This window comes from Nycticebus coucang, chromosome 10 (assembly GCF_027406575.1).
Source record: "Nycticebus coucang isolate mNycCou1 chromosome 10, mNycCou1.pri, whole genome shotgun sequence".
Classification (NCBI taxonomy): domain Eukaryota; kingdom Metazoa; phylum Chordata; class Mammalia; order Primates; family Lorisidae; genus Nycticebus; species Nycticebus coucang.
The window spans coordinates 62,939,397-62,957,719 of NC_069789.1; the positions used below are offsets into that span (position 1 = coordinate 62,939,397).

General features: G+C 36.6%; 1 pseudogene; it reads right to left on the reverse strand.

The window, feature by feature from the left end:
* The window catches only part of LOC128596422 (GTP-binding nuclear protein Ran-like), a 185,079-nt pseudogene that overhangs the window by 67,392 nt on the left and 99,364 nt on the right, over positions 1-18,323 (reverse strand).

Genomic DNA, 18,323 nt, shown 5'->3' on the forward strand with positions numbered 1-18,323 from the left:
ATGTAGTCCTATGTCTCCCTAAGAGATTGCTCTGCTTTTGCTCTCTTCTTTTCTGCCTCTTTTCACGACTGGGTTTAGCTCAAGAGCCTTGTCTTCAAGCTCTGAGATACTTTCTTCTTCATGATTTAGTGTGTTGTTGAAAAGCTTTGCTGTGTTTCAGAACTCCCTGAATGCCTCTTTCAATTCTTTTAGCTACATTATATTCTTCCTAATTTTGTCCAGATCCTTGGTGACTTTGTCTTTAATTTCATTTATTTCTTGAGACATTATTTTTTGGATTTCTTTTTGTTGGAATTGGTTTTTCTTCAATTCCATTCATCTTATTTGTCATTTATATTCTGAATTCCATTTCTATCATTTCAACAATTTCTTTTCAGTTGAAATTTTCTGTGATAGGTCCATTGTGATCCCTTATGGGAGTTGATCTTGTTCTGGTTTTTCATGTTGACAGAAGTCTTTTGTTGCTTCCTCCCCCTGTGTGGTTTCTTTCTTTCTTTCTTTTTTTTTTTTTTCCTCTTTCTCTTTTTAATTCTAGGCTATAGGGTTATGTTGACCTTGGTTTATTTTTTTATTTTATTTTTTTGACTGCCTTTTCTCCTCTTTTCTGTTCCTGGTGTCCCATGCAGTCACATCATGCCTGTATAGCGCTGTCTCTGAGTGGTGCTTTCTGATGGCAGTGACTGTTTGTGCTTCTTCTAACTTTTCCCAAGAAAGGTCTCCAAGAGTTCCCTCTAGACTGCCATCTTGGAATCCTTCCCCTCAATAGCCCTCAATATGTGAACAATGAACTAGCTTTCAGGAAAACCTCCTATGTGAAAGGAGACCAAGAATCCTAGGGCTTTGTAAAATCTCATCCACAGCTGCTTCTTAGTCACTAGCTCTTCAAAAGGCCCCAGGATTCCCCACATTCCTGAAGGCTGCATTCACCCAAAGAGTTTCTTTTATATTCTGTAAGGTAGTGGATAACAATGTTTAAATTTCCTGTTAAATTTTTGGCATGACTTTAAGTTTATACTCCTGAATTACAGGAGGGTGGAAAAGTCAGTACCTTATGTAGCAATGCTTATACATCAGGTTTACAAAGTAAACTTTACAGAAACCAATAAAACCATAGGTCAGAAGGTGTTGCATATTTATGCAGGCGATATCCTTCCTTACTAATGGAACTTTGCTATAGAAAATGATTTGTGCTGGATATTGAGCCCCTTTTAGGACAGGAAAATGTAAGTTTCATTTTACATAGACTCTGTTTTTAATTATAATTTAACAAAAGAAATAACTGCATTACCTGTTTGATTTGCCAGAACTTTATCTAGCACCACCTGTTGAGCCCAAGGCACTCAAATGCTGACATATTGCAGAGAACAAAATTATATAGCTGGCATGCTAACTAGCATTGATGCCAACAAAAGCATAATGTAGCCTTTGTACTTGAAATAAAACAAAAATACATTAAGCTACCAACTGTAAAGGTTTAAGAAAGCCACATTTAATTATCCACAATAAGATCCCTCTAACAAAGAAATATAATAAAAAATGATCTTGAAGTTGAAAGGCCAAAGTTTGCATGGTCCCTACTGGTAACTATCATGAGCTTAAAATCATAGAATTTCATGGAACAGTGGATTTATATTAAGTATATCAAGGTGATGCTGAACTTCTTTTCATGAAACTTATGGGTTCAACAGAGTAACAGTGTAAGAAAATTGCAAAATACGTTGCCAGAATTGACAAAACAAAAAACTACAATTAGTTATTAGCTCAGGCAGTTATGGTTCATTGGGTTCCAATTTATGAAGAGTATGTTGCTTTTGAAAGTTAACCTGTCTCTGCCTTTGTATATGTTGACTTATAAAAAGTGAATGCCAAAATGTGCCATTGAAGACATAAAGGGTTGCATAGGTGCATTACCCCTCCCCCTCATTTTGAGACAAAGAAATATAAAGGCTACTTGGAAGAATGACATCAGCTGAAACACAATATAAAATGTTTGAAAGTATTGATGACTATTGATATCCATTGTTGAGCCCTTACTTTGGAGGATAAAAAGGATAATACTTGTAAAGTTCAGTGTAGAACTTTACAAGTATTATCCTTTTTATCCTCCCAACAAACCTGAAAAGTATTACCATTCCTATTTTACAAGTAAGGATTTTGAGATGTAATGAGGTTAATTAGTTTGCCTAAAATTGCTTAGGAATTAAGCCATTGTTCAGAGTCTGAGTAGATCTCTGTGATGGTATCTTTCCCTAAAAGATGATCTGTCAATTTTTGGATTAGGGTGTACATGTGAACCCACGTGACTACAGTTCACTGTGTAAACTGTAACCCAAGAGAAGACATAATCAATTATATAAAAATGTAACTTCATAGTGATATTAATAGAAGGACAATCCAATGTAGCAGAAAAAAAAAAGAAAGAGAAGAGATGTATATGCTAGTAAATAGTGTTCTTGTAAGTATAGGAGAAATGTCCTTGTAGTTCCAAAAAGATAATATTTAATTTTGGAGCAAAAATATCTCCAATGTGAAGAGAAGTAATCCAATTCACATACTTATTTTTCATTGATGACCATTTAACACTTGTATTCTGATTCTGGGCTTTTTAAACAGACTCCTGACCTTTCATTTGGTATCTAAAGTGAGATGGTCCGCTAGGAAGAAATCGACTGAGCAACTGACCAAAGGCTGGTAAGCTGGCCATTGTATCGTCTATTGTAATTTGATAATTGGATTTGTGATTCATAAAACAAAGTCCTGTAATTTTAGTTTGCCTGAATGAATCTCTTTGTGTTTAACTGGTAGGATGCCCTGATACATCATTATAAGTTCTGAATCTAAAAAGCTTGAGAATAGGATTTATAACCTTGTAATTCTATTAAGGTGGTCCCTACTTGGACACCCTTTCTGAGTCCTCTCTTTCCTCAATATTACTCCTTAAATGGAAACAAAGATTTTAAAACTTTTAATACAGGTTTTTCATTTGTTTAGATGAAGACAATAAGGCAGGAAGGTACAACTTCTTTAATTAGATAAATGATATGGAGTTCTGATTGTGTTTTTCTATTTATAACCTTACTAATTTTTCATTATCTTAGTCACAAATATTTGTTATGTGTAATTCCATTGTTATTCTTTCTTTTTTTTATTATTAAATCATAGCTGTGTACATTAATGTGATCATGGGGCACCATACACTGGTTTTATAGACCATTTGACACATTTTCATCACACTGGTTAACATAGCCTTCCTGGCATTTTCTTAGTTGTTGTGTTAAGACATTTACATTCTACATTTACTAAGTTTCACATATACCCTTGTAAGATGCACCACAGGTATAATCCCACCAATCACCCTCCTTCCGCCCACTTCCTCCCTCTCTCACCCCCTTCCCCATATGCTTAGGTTATAACTGGGTTATAGCTTTCATGTGAAAGCCATAAATTAGTTTCATTGTAGGACTGAGTACATTGGATACCTTTTCTTCCATTCTTGAGATACTTTACTAAGAAGAATATGTTCCAGCTCCATCCATGTAAACATGAAAGAGGTAAAGTCTCCACCTTTCTTTAAGGCTGCATAATATTCCATGGTGTACATATACCACAATTTATTAATCCATTCGTGGATCAATGGGCACTTGGGCTTTTTCCATGACTTAGCAATTATGAATTGGTCTGCAATAAACATTCTGGTACAAATATCTTTATTATGATGTGATTTTTGGTCTTCTGGGTATAGGCCTAGTAGAGGAATTACAGGATTGAATGGCAGATCTATTTTTAGATCTCCAAGTGTTCTCCAAACATCTTTCCAAAAGAAATGTATTAATTTGCATTCCCACCAGCAGAGTAGAAGTGTTGCCTTTTCCCTGCATCCATGCCAACATCTCTGGTCTTGGGATTTTGTGATATGGGCTAATCTTACGGGAGTTAGATAATATCTCAAAGTAGTTTTGATTTGTATTTCCCTGATGATTAAAGATAATGAGCATTTTTTCATATGTCTGTAGACCATGTGCCTGTCTTCTTCAGAAAAGTTTCTCTTCAAGTCCCTTGCCCAGCCTGTGATGGGATCATTTGTTCTTTTCTTGCTTATAAGTTTGAGTTCTCTGTGGATTCTGGTTATTAAACCTTTGTTGGAGACATAACCTGCAAATATCTTCTCCCATCCTGAGGGCTGTTTGCTTGCTTTACTTACTGTGTTCTAGGCTGTGCAGAAACTTCTTAGTTTGATCAGGTCCCAGGAGTGTATTTTTGAAGCTGCTTCAATTGCCTGGGGGATCCTCCCCATAAAATACTTGCCCAGACCGATTTCTACAAGGATTGTCCCTGTACTCTCTTCTAGTATTTTTATAGTTTCATGTCTTAAGTTTAAATATTTAATCCAGTAAGAGTCTATCTTAGTTAATGGTGAACGGTGTGAGTCCAGCTTCAGTCTTCTACAGGTTGCCAGCCAGTTCACCTGGCACCATTTGTTAAATAGGGAATCTTTTCCCCACTGAATGTTTTAATTGGCTTGTCAAAGATTAAATAATGGTAAGTAGCTGGGTTCATCTCTTGGTTCTCTATTCTGTTCCCGATATCTTCTTCTCTGTTTTTGTGCCAGTACCATGCTGTTTTGATCACTTTCAATTTATAGTATAGTCTGAGGTCCAGTAGCATGATTCCTCCTGCTTTGTTTTTATTTCTGAGTAATGTCTTGGCTATTCGAGGTTTTTTCTGATTCCATATAAAAAGAAGTATTATTTTTTCAAGATCTTTAAAGTATGGCAGTGGAGCTTTCATAGGGATTGCATTAAAATGTATATTGCTTTGGGTAGTATGGACATTTTAACAATGTTAATTCTTCCCAGCCATGAGCATGGTATGTTTTTCCATTTGTTAATGTTAAGCTATTTCTTTTCTTAGAGTTTCATAGTTCTCTTTATAGAGATCTTTCACATCCTTTGTTAGATAAACTCCCAAATATTTCATCTTTTTTGGCACTACTGTGAATGGAATAGAGTTCTTAACTGTTTTTTTTTCAGCTTGACTATTGTTGGTATATATAAAGGCTACAGATTTATGAATGTTGATTTTGCAACCTGAGATGCTGCTGTATTCCTTGATCACTTCTAAGAGTTTTGTAGTAGAATCCTTGGTATTTTCTAGGTATACAATCATATCATCTGCAAAGAGCAAATGTTTGATCTCTTCTGACCCTACATGGATACCCTTGATCACCTTTTCTTCCCTAATTGCAGTGGCTAAAACTTCCATTACAATGTTAAAGAACAATGGAGACAATGGGCAGGCTTGTCTGGTTCCTGATCTGAGTGGAAATGATTTCAATTTAACTCCATTCAATACGATATTGCCAGTGGGTTTGCTGTAGATGGCCTCTATCAGTTTAAGAAATGTCCCTTCTATGCCAATTTTCTTAAGTGTTCTGATCATGAAGGGATGCTGGATATTATCAAAAGCTTTTTCTGCATCGATTGAGAGAATCATATGGTCTTTGTTTTTTAATTTGTTTATGTGCTGATTTATACTTATAGATTTACGTATATTGAACCAGCTTTGAGACCCTGGAATAAAACTGACTTGGTCATGATGTATAATTTGTTTGATGTGTTGCTGGATTCTGTTTGTTAGGATCTTGTTGAATATTTTTGCATCTATATTCATTAGTGATATTGGTCTATAATTTTCTTTTCTTGTTGGGTCTTTTTCTGGTTTGGGGATCAGGGTGATGTTTGATTCACAGAAAGTGTTGGGTAGTCTTCCTTCTTTTTCTACCTTTTGGAACAGGTTGACTAATATAGGTACTAATTCCTCTTTAAAGGTTTGGTAGAATTCTGACATGAAGCCATTTGGTCCCAGGCTTTTCTTTTTAGTAAGATTTTGTATGGTTGATGCTATTTCCGAACTTGATATGGGCCTGTTCAACATTTCCACTTGATTCTGGCTAAGTCTTGAAAGGTGACATGCTTCCAAGTATTGGTCAATTTCCTTCAGATTTTCATATTTCTGAGAATAAAGTTTCTTGTAATATTCCTTATGAGTTTTTTGAATTTCTGAGGAGTCTGTTGTTATTTCGTCTTTGTTGTTCTGATTGATGAGATTAGAGATTTTACTCTTTTTTTCCTGGTTAGGTTAGCCAAAGGTTTATCTATTTAATTGACCTTTTCAAAAAACCAACTTTTGATTTATTGATATGTTGTATAATTCTTTTGTTTTGTTGGTGAGAAGTATGTGTATTCAGTTTTGTTAGTATGAAATGTTCTGTAGATGTCTGCTAAATCCAAATGTTGGGTGGTTAGTTTTAAATCTAAAATTTCTTTGCTCAGCTTCTTATTGGAGCATCAATCCATCACTGTCAAAGGAGTGTTGAAATCTGTAACTATTATGGAGCTAGAGGAAATCAAGTTGCTCATGTCTGTAGGAGTTTCTCTTATAAATTGAGGTGCATTCTGGTTGGGTGCATAGATATTAATAATTGAAATCTCATCATATTGAGTATTACCCTTAAGAAATATGAAGTAACCATTCTTATCCTTCCTTACTTTTGTTGGTTTAAAGTCTATTGTGTCTTAAATAGAATTGCAATACCTGCTTTTTTCTGATTACCATTTTCCTGAAATATGGATGACCATCCCTTCACCCTGAGTCTATATTTATCTTTTAAGGTAAGATGTGACTCTTGTATGCAGCAAATATCTGTCCTGAGTTTTTGTATCCAGTCAGCTAACCTGTGCCTCTTTAGAGGACAGTTTAAGTCATTCGCATTAATGGAGAATATTGATAAGTCTGGTAAAATTTTGGGTATCGAGTTTTTCAAAAGTTCTGTGGACATTTTTAATCCTTTCGCCACTGTGGAAGTTGGAGTTTTATCAAAAGTTTCTGAGTGAGTTTACTTTTGTGGTAGAGGATTTGGTTGGTCATTATGGAGGATTGGTCTGAGAGTATCCTGAAGAGCTGGTTTGGTTATTGCAAATTTCTTCAACATATGAATGTCATTAAAGTATTTCATTTCTCCATCATAAATGAAACTTAGTTTAGCTGGATATAGGATCTGGGGTTAAACGTTATTTTGCTTTAGGAGATTAACAGTCGATGACCAGCCTCTTCTGGCTTGAAAATTTTCAGCAGTGAGATCTGCAGTCATTCTAATATTCTTCCCTTTGTAGGTAATGGATTTCTTATGTCTGGCTGCTTTCAGAATTTTCTCTTTCATTCTAACTTTAGTGAAGTTAATTATGATATGCCTGGGGGATGTCTTATTCAGATTAAATAGTGCTGGTGTTCTGAAACTGTCTGCTATCTGATTTTCAGAATCCCTTGACATGTCTGGAAAATTCTCTTTCATAATTTCATGGAGAAGGGCCTCTGTGCCTTGCGAGGCCACTTTTAGGGATTCCAATGAGGCAGATATTAGCCTTCTTCGAATTATCCCAGAACTCTCTGAGAGAATGATTTGTTTTTGCTCTCCATTTCTCTTCCTCTTTGAGAGTTTGGGAGCCTTCACAGGCTTTGTCTTCAATGTCAGAAATCCTTTCTTCTGCTTGCTCCACTCTGTTACTAAGGGATTCTAATGTATTTTTCAGATCATCGAGGACTGCAAATTCTTGCTTCAATGCGTCAAAATCTTTTGTGGTTTTGTCTTTAAATTCGTTAAATTCTTGAGACAACTTTTGAATTTCTAATTCTGACTTTTGAATTGCTCCTCAAATTTCTAATTCCAAATTTTCCTCCATTCTATTAATCTTGTTTGCAATCCAAATTCTGAATTTAATTTCTGACATCTCAGCCAGCTGTTTATGAATTTGATCTTCAGTTACATCTGCCATATCTTTCCTTGGGGGTGTTGATCTATTCTGGTTATTCATGTTACCCGAGTTTTTCCGCTGATTCCACCTCATGATTGTTTTACACTTTTGATTTTTCCCCTGGAACTTTGTCGAGGACCCTGTACAGTGCTACGGCCTAAGAAACTGGGGACCTGTTTGGTGTGGTGGGGCTAAGTAGTTCTGTCTTGTTTACAGCTGGTCTCTGTTCAACCATAGTGAAACAGTTAATCTGGGTTGAAGTCTGTGCTGTGGAGAAATACCAGTAATTAAGTCACCCCGTCCCCTACAGGCAACAATTGTATCAAGAAAATCAAACTTTCCTACAATCACACACCCAGGGCAACACCTGAATAGTCCTTAGGCAATTTGCTCAGTTCTAAAAGTCCAAATCAATTGTCTCAGACAGCACCTGTCTCAGGTGGGAGAGTTTAAAATGTCTCTGGCAACTGGATCGCAGGGGTCTGGTGACTACTCAGATATGGCTTGCTCCATTGCTCCGTGGAGTCAGGAGGATCCACCCAGCAAACAGATCAGTCTGGAAAGGTTGATTCCTCCTTCCCCACCTTGCACCTCTATCACACCCAGTCACTGATAGCCCCACAGTGCTCTGACCCAGTTGCCTATAGTGAACAGATACTCCAGGGGTTTGCACCTGCCTGAATCACAAGGAAATCTATTTCTGCTCAGCCATGTTGCTGTTCCTTGCCTCTATCTAGCAGGGGGAGGTGAGGCCTGACCACCTTGAGTGCTTAATGGAGGCTGGGGGTGGGGGTGTTTACTCAGTTCTAGCCCTGCCCCTGACTGCTGTTACTGACAGAACAGAACAACTTTGTGGGAATTTGTTTCTTTCCCTGCTAAATTCCCCTGCAGAAGAGAAGCTGTTTTGAGTTCGCAGAGCTTGCGCCTCAGGCCCTGTCTTTTCTTCTGCAGGTTTGTATTTGGTTACCTGTCAGTTTTAGCCTCCTGTCTTCCTTTGTCTATAGGCTGACGATCCCCTGATGGCCGGGTGGATCTTAGGCTCAGTATAGCAGTCCAATGGGTCAGCCCCACCCTGGAAACTTCCCTGCTCTGTGCATGCATTTCTAGTCCCTGCGCTCCACCTAGGCTGGTACCGCCTGAGGCAAACCCTTTACTCACAGGGCCTGTGTTTCTGTCCCAGATGTGTTCTGTGGTGGTTGCCACCTGAATAGATGCCCGGCCTTCTCTGGTTGCCCAGGGAGACAGGGGATATGCCTTTGGAATATCTGAGAGTGAGCCCTATTGTTGCCAAAAGATGGCTGCTGCTCTGCGCCTTGGGGTACCGCTGCTCTGTTGTGGTTCCCTCTCAGCGGACCATCCTCTCCTCACTCCTGTGCTGTGGAGGCAGCACTGACCAGCTGTAGTTTAGTCCCTGTTCAGACCCCTTGAGAAATCACTCAAGAATCTGGACTCCTGGGGGACAGGCCTCCAGACCTCAGAGTGAGAGTGGAGGGGAGTGCTGGGAACTCAGAGTTGCAGGTAGAGAATATATACAGTTTTATGCCTTGTGGGAGAACTCCGTGGCACCCTAGTAGGGGAGGTAGGTCCAGTTTTTAGAGAGTCTCTCCCGTGGAGTGTAGTGGGAGGACCTTTGAACTCTGCCCGTTTGTTTGTGGGGCACTCTGAGCCATTCTCATGGGGGAGGGGACTTCCGTCTGTTTGGTGATGGATTTTGTACCTTTTGTTTGTATCCTTGGGGTCGCAGCTCGCCTCAGCAGGGTTGATGTGTGTTCTTCAACCTTCTCTCTTGGTGCAGCTGTAATCTACCAGTTTGCTTGCTAAATTTCTGTCCTTTAACTCTCCTTCTTGATGGTAGCCTCTGTGGAAAGGTCGCTTCAGTCAGCCATCTTGTCTCCACCCCTCCATTCCATTGTCTTTCACCCTCTAATTAACAGTAGTAGTTTCACAGACAAAGAAATGTATTTGAGCCTTTGCAAATCTACTAAAGACATCAGTCTCCTTTATTGTTGTTTTATTATTATTTGTAGTCAATGGCACCCTAAACTTAAATATTCAAAGTTTTAACAATGTGATTATATACTTATCATGATAGGTGATTTTGGAAAATATGTGCCAGGCACTTGAACTTTATATGTTCTAAAATGTTACAAGTTTTGCAAATAACAAAAATAATTGTCAAATAATTAATATAATTTTTACCTTCTTATGGGCTCCATGCTGCAAACGCTTTTATCATTGTCATAAAATTCTTAGTAATATTTGAATGAATTATATATAATTTAAGAGTCTCATGCTCTACTGACTGACCTACCTGGGCTGTATTATATATTATTTAAGTATAATTTATAATTATTGACACCCTACTAGTGATTGGAAAAAGCTTTGAAAAACCAGTTTATCTATCTCTAAAGCTTATATTTTTTCATAAAATATATGCTCCTTTTGTATTACAATCACAAATTTTAAGTACGAATTTTAAAAGTACTGAATAAGAGGGAAGGAGCGATGGGGTGGGGTCTTGGCATGTGCCACACCTTTTGGAGACAAGACACGATTATAAGAGGGTCTTTACCTAACAAATGTAATCAGTGTAACCTGGTTTCTTGCACCCTCAATGAATCCCCAACAATAAATTTAAAAAAAAAAAAGTACTCAATAACATTTAAAAAACTCTACAAAATTTTATTAAATTGATGAAAAGAACTCTTAGGATTGGGAAACTTGTTTACAAGTGAATATCACAAAAGGAACACACAGGAGGAAAGGCCCACAAACCAGAAGTAAGTGTCATTTTTATCCTCGCACTGACAGCCATATCAAGCTATCTGTCCTGCGAAAAGCTGGCAAAAGCTTTACTTGGCATCATAAAACAGAATGTGAGGGAGTATGAATGGGGGCAAATGTGTGGGCAGTCATGGAAAGAGGCCTAGTAAGGGAATGAGGATTAGAAACAAAATAACCCTGCTGGTTTCACAGGCTTGTGGCATGTGCCACACTGGGCCCTGTGCTCTGAATGGCACACTTATATTCTCTTGAAATTCTTAATAGTTTTTCAAAAAGGACTTTATGTTTTTATTTTGCATTGGGCTCCGCAATTTATGTGGTCAGCCCTGGAAGTAACATCTGTCATTCAGAGTAATCAGTTGGCCCTTGGAATAATTGACTATTTTATTAATATTCTGAAAGTTTTTCCCCAAATTATATTTATTTCAACAATTTACTTCTGCTCTGGTCTCCCTCATCTTTCCCAATGTTTGGTTTATAGAAAGTCAGAGAGGGAAAGAAATGCTGTTGGCCACTGATATGTCTCAACACCCCAGTAATCTTTCCCAATTTTTGAGAAGATCCACTTAGATATTTAGTGGAATATCAGTTACCCAACAGCCTCTGTACCTAGAAGTTTATGTTAGTATTTCATTTAATTTACAGTCAATTCTGTGTTCTATATATTTATATATATATATATCTTACAAATGAGAAAAATAGGTATACGAGAAAGTAAATAATTAACCCAAGCCTTGTATTCAAATTCTGCTTATCCAGTTTGAAAGTCCACTTTGGCTTTTTCAAGTAAAAATTCCCCTACTTGCAATGGTGACCTTCAGGATGAAAGAGAATTCTTCATAATTGTATTTGAAGAATTAAAGCTTCAATAGACCTGTGGTACCAATTAGGTGTAATTAGTAGTATATTGTCAAATGTTTAATAATTAGCTTTCTGGGTCGAGGGGAGGAAAAACCTTCATTTATAGAATTTTCTAATTTCCATGGTGTAAATCTTCCTACAATAGCAGATAGTAACTACCAGTGCAACATCAATGAACACAGAATTGGAAAGTGGCATATGCAATTGATTGTTGCTAGCTGTGTGGTCCAACCCTAACATATCATTGCTTTTAAGCCAACAATAAATAAATTTCGAGTTTCTTTCCCCAGATATAGGCACTTATGGTAGAGATAAGTGTCTTAGTCTTGGTAGAGAGAAGGGGGAAGGGTTGTTGGTAGAAACAGAGGAAATTTTGTTTCTTTGGCAGTTGCTTTATGGCTAATATTCTTTGGTTATTATTGAATTATATTGGAGCCATGCTCTTTTGTAAAAGTTCTTTGAAAAACATCAGCAGTCATTTTTAAAAGGTTTTATGGTCTAGGATCTATTTGTAAAAAAAAAACAAGTTGTTAAAACATTCTCCTTGGGAGGCTGAGCCAGGAGGATTGCTTGAACCCAGGGGTATGAGTTTGTAGTGAGCTATGATGATGTCACTGCAGTCTAACCTAGGTGATAGAGCAAGATCCTGTCACAAACAAACAAATAAACAGACAAACACACATCATTCTCACACTGGCATACTGGCTCTAGGGGACCTTATTGATTAGCATTATTTTCTTTTATTTATTTTATCTTTTTAAAGATTTTTATTTCTTGGTTTTGGATTTTAAAACATTAAAATGATTTTCTGCTAATTGGCTATATGAATATAACAATATTGTTAAATTTCTATGGAACTGAGTTTATCTAATTAAACTGAGCAGTTTACCCTATAAATAGCAGGATTGAACAATATTACCTGTGATCCTATTATATATTTAGAATATTACATATAAGAAGGGATTTACTGAAATAAAGCTTTGGGCACAATAAAATATCTACGCTTAGCAGTTCTACAATATTTAGTTCTCAAATATCTTATTCTTGTTTTTTTGATCTCTCAAAATTCCAATGTAAATTGGAGTTTCTCAGCCTCAGTACCATTGGTATTTGGGGCCAAATGATTCTTTGTCGGGGCAAGGGTGTTGTCTGTGCATTGAGGATGTTTAGCTGTATTCCTAACCTCTATGACAACAAGAAACACCTGAGACATTATCAAATGTTCCATGCAAGGAGCAGGAGGATAGGAAAAGTGGCAAAATCACTCTGCATTGAGAGCCACTGGCAAACTCTACAGAAATAATGGATTTTTTATTGTGATTTAATGATAATTTCCATTGTTTTTTCAACTCATCAATAATTACATCGAGTCCATTACAAATAGAGCCAATTTTGTTAGTAAATATTTACTTAGCACCCATTATAAGCAACACACTGTTTTAGGAGATTACTATACTTTACTGAACTACCAAGATGATGCTGATCTTTAGGGAGCTCACATTCTAGTGAAGAGCATAGAGATAATACATAATAAGCACAATAATTAAGTCTAAATATTATAGCATATGATATGAGATGGTAAATACTGGACAAAGAAAAAAATAGGTAAATTAGGTAAGAAGGATGGCAGGGAGGGGTTTCTGATTGCCATTTTAAATAGTTAGGGAAGGGAATAGTTAAGGGAAGGTCTCAGTGAGAAAGTGATGTTTGGACAAAGACTTGAGGTTGGTGCTCCCAGGAAAAGCATTTCCAATATGGTGAACAGCTGGTGAAAAGGCTCTCAGGAGCACGCCTGGCCTTCAGTGGAACAGCAACAAGGACAGAGTGAGGGAAACAAAGTGAATGAAGAGAGGTAGGAGGAAAGGCCGAAGAGGTCATGAGACCATGACACACAGGGCCTCGTAGGATGAAACCAGTATGATCTGGATCAACTGTTCTGGTTCTTCTATTGAGACTACTAGGCTGTTGTGGGTAGCCTTGAACAGAAGCAAAACTATTGGGTCAGCTGCAATAATTTAGAAGACAGATTATGGTGATTTGGGTCAGGGAGAAAGTACTGAAAAAAGTTAAAGGGGGTTTGATTTTGGATATATTTTGTAGGTAAAGACAATAGATATTCCTAAGAATTGAATGCAGAATGTGAGGGCAACAGAGTAGTCAAGGATGATGCTAAGATTTTTGATGCAAGCAACTGAAAAAAATGGAGTTTCCATCAATGCAAATGGGGAAAATTGTAGGTATAGTAGGTTTGGTGTAGTAGATGAGTTGAGATGTTCACTGAACAAACAAATGAAGATTTCAGGTCGACAGTTAGATATACAAGTGTTATCCAACCACAGTGTCTTGGAAACCAAGTGTGGCAAGGAGGGATGATTAGCTGTATCAAATGCTGCTGCTAAATCCATGAAATGATAATTAAGGTCTAACCACTGCGTATTGAAATGTGGAGGTGATTGATGACTTTGATAAGAGTGATGGTGACACAGGATGAATGGAGTGGTTTTTGGAAAAAATGGAGGAGGGAAATTAGAGACAACATGTAGAGACAGACTTTTAAAGGAATTTTGCTATGAAGGGAAAGAAGAAATGTGAAATGACAGCTAGTGGAGGAAGTGAAGCTTGGAGAAAGTTATTTTTTTTAAATATAGCAGAAATAAAAATTAATATTTATATCCTGATGAGAAAGATACAGCAGAGAGAAGGAATAATGGCATTTGATATGGAGAATTATGCGAGTAATGTTTGATGTCCCTGAGTGGATGGGAAAGATGGGATTTAGCTACAAGAAGAGAGATTTAATATACAGGAACTATTGTATACGTATGACAGATAAAGAAAATGAGGCTTGTCTGGAGTGACTGAGTTTTGAGAAAGAAGAGTTGATTTTGCATTATTCATTATATAGAAAATACCAATATACCATATCTTCTTATGGAAAGATATTTCCAAATCATCTTCTAGATGTCAGTGGGATTGATGGCTTTGTCTTGAACACATCACTAAAGGCGATTATAGAAGTTCCCTTATATCCAACTATGAAATGTAATTCAGTGGACAAAGAAGTATACAATGCCATACCCGTTTGGGTAAAATGATCCAAATTTATAAGTTTGTGCTCATTTTAACTAAATTCTTGCTTTTTTTCTCTTAGGAATTTGTGTAGGTGACATGTCCTTTGAGAATATAATGATGTTTCTGTTAAGACTTTGCTTTGTTTAGAGAATAATGAACCAGAAGGACATGTATTTTCATCTCAGTTTGTTACAACTGAAAACAAGGTAGTCTGCTTATTCCATAGATGTTCAGTTCTCTTGCATGGTACATTATTGTTTTATTTGCCAAATGGTAACTTGATATACTAGATAGATCTTTAAATTTTCAAAGCAGCAGAATCCTTTTTAGAAAGAAAACTGACTCAAATCCCACTCTTTATAGAACAACCATACTATTTCTTTTGAATAAATGTCTTCTTAAGAGTTGAAATTAATGACATTTATTTAATAAAAATCAGTTAATGAGTTTTTGATGAGTGCACAAACTGAATTCAGGGACAAAGAATGGCAGCTGCACCCTAACATGAGTGTTACCATCCTATTGATTTCTGTGTTTTGTTCTGGGGAAACTGTATCAGTAACTGCAAAGGGTAACAAGTCTTTAAACAGCTCATTTACAATCCCAGGAAGGTTAAAAGTATAGAGGATACTCAAAAAGTGTCATTAATAATAATATCTAAAAATGATTAACCTCCTGTTAATAAAAGAGGTGTTTAGAATACCAAGCTTACATTAGAAACATTGTGCAGTTGCCATAAGACTTGCTGTGTCTTTACCTCTTGTTTCACAATAGACTATGTATGTCATGATAGGCTAATGCACCTAGCAGATGTTCCTGAGCCTTTCTTGGCATTTAGTGATATAGTATGTGGGCTGTTTGTTGAATTTATAAAAGTATTATCATATTTGAATTGAATAAAAGACTAGTTTAAAAATGTTCCTAATTATCATCACATTCATGAAAAGTTTAAATGTAGGCATAGAGTTGACAGAAGTTCTGTTTTAAGTAGAGCACAAGAATGAGTGAACCAAAGTGAACAGGTCAATGGATGACAGTCTTCAGTATGTTAAAATTTGTTTGATAACCTTAAAAGTGGATTTCGTATCCAACATTGACGGAATCCCTGAAACATTGTCTTTGGTGTAGATAACACAGAATGCAATTCGAAAACCACTCATACTATGGAAAGGCTGAGAGAGATAGATGCTCTGAATTCCGATTCCCTCACATATTAGCTATTTGAGTTTGGCCATGTGATGTAAACTTATTGAGCCTTCATGTAAAATATGGATTGTGACCCTTACCATGGCTAATTTTTCTAAGACTCAATCCTTTGCTATATGTCAAGGGACCAAGTATCAATGAAATATTTGACATTGAGAAGGCAGGCATCAAATGCTATTAGCATTTAAGCCTGATATCTTGAAAAACAAAAAGTAGTTTCTAAATCCTTAGAAAAAATAGAGGTAAAAGAGAAACATTGTAGTTTGATGGAGAGAGGATTTGCTTTGATTGAGGGGAAAAAAGCAATTAATTTCATCACAAAAATGATTTTCTAATAAAGAGAACATACGGATTAAAATGCTTACCTTTAGAACCGAATGAAACATTTATGATACTAGATTGAACATTAAATAATGTGTATCTAATTTTACAAATCAGTCACTACATTTTTAGAGGCAGATTTTCTTTTTTTGGTTCAATTTTCTCTTCAGCTTTATCGTAAATACTGTGCTTCATAATCTGGTCAGCAGAAGACAAAACCACTGAAAAGATTTAGCTCCTTAACATAGGTTTTTTGATTACAATTAAACGGTAGGCTTTGGAGTTGAATCATCTTAGCAATGGTGTCATCTGGTAGGCAGACTGACCTGGGTCAGTTCATTTGTTTCAAGCTGGCGTCGAAAGACCCCAACACTCTCTTATTGTAGATATGGTAAAATCACCTTTGTTTGCTGGTTCAAATGAACCCATATTCCCTGAATGAACTTTTCTTTACATGTGAGAGAGCCAGGAATATCGATGGTTTAGTGACTTGCAATTATTTAAATCTGTGAGCCAACTCAGTGATAGAAAAGATTGCATGTTAGTGTTCCAAAACTTGGCTGCATGCCAGCATCATCAAGGAAGCTTGTTTATGAAACGAATTCCAGAGTTTACCCCCAGAAATGCTGACTCAGGTGCAATAATTCGACTCCTTTTTTAGAAGAATGTAGAGTCCATTGTAAACAAGCTTACTGTTAGACCAACATACAAAAATGAGTTTTATTCTACATGCAAGGCAAATATACTCCTTAAATGGGGTCCAGAGGAGCATGTGGGTATTTTAATTTGTTTAACCCCTCATTGTACTCTTTTTCTTGGCTTCTGAGGACTGTCCCGTATAGCCACTCACTGAGTGTTGGGGTTAAAAAATAACTTCTTTCATCTCCTCTCTCTGCATAGGCCCTTAACCCTGTGTTATTTGCAGAATCTCTTTGGCTTTTCTCCTAGGCCTCCGGCAAGAGATTCTAGGCTTAGGTATGAAGAATGGGATGTTGAGGGATGCCCTCTAGATCTTGCTGATAGACTATCTATAAGAACATTTACCTTATCCTTCTGTTAAAACTGAGCTCTTTTTACATATTTCCTGAATCTTTTGTTAAAGGATCCTGAGTTCTATTAGTCAATATTTCTTTCTATTTGCTCATGTTTATATATGTGCTGCCTACACAGGGAGTAGAAGGAGTAAGGATACAATAATCTTGCCCAATATTGTTGAGCATACTTCTAAAATTGCTTTTATGTTCATATTTTTACATATTTTTTAAATTATTAAGTCTTTCAAAGAAAAGTATTGGACAGCAATTGAATAAAAATTTATGGATTATCATGTAGAATTAACAGATATCAGCATTTTGTTATAATTGAATTCTTACATATGTTTGGTGGGAGTACAATTTATATAGACATTTTGGTAAATTGTTTGATGGTATCTACTAGAGCTGATCACATGCATGCTTTGCAAACTACCAATTCCACTCCAAGGTATATACCCAGTAGAAACATACATATGTGCATTAGCAGACATGAGCAAAAATGCTTATAATGGTATTCATTAGAGTTCAAAACTGGAATCTACCAAACATCTACCCAAGAAGAAAGTATAATGAATTGTAGACTGTTCACATAATGGAGTGCTGAACAGTGATGAAAATAATGAACTATGATTGAATAATCTCATACATTGTGTTATTTCATTTGTGTAAATAATCGGAAAATAGTAAATGGTGATAGATTTTAAAATATGTTACTCTTCTGGGGTATTGGAAATGTTCTATATCTTTACAGGAGTGGTGGTTAGATAGGTGTATATACTATGTTAAAATATTGAGCTGTACATTTAAAATGTGTATACTTTATATTGCATACTCATACATTATACTTTAAAAGTTCACAAAACAAAAAGAAGATGAATGCCAGCTTGGCGCCTATAGCACAGTGGTTACGGCACTAGCCACTTACACGGAGGATGGCGGGTTTGAACACAGCTCAAGCCAGCTAAATAACTGTAACAAAAAATAGCTGGGCATTGTGGTGGGTGCCTGTAGTCACAGATACTTGGGAGGCTGAGGCAAGAGAATTGCTTAAACCCAAGAGTTGGAGGTTGCTGTGAGCTGTAATGCCACAGCACTCTACTGAGGGTGACATAGTGAAACTCTGTCTCAAAAAAAAAAAAGATAATGACTTTAGGGATTTTAAGTTTTAAAGGGGATAAATAAAAGAAGTCCAAACTTAGCCACATGGTAATGAAACTTAACACTAATAATAGTG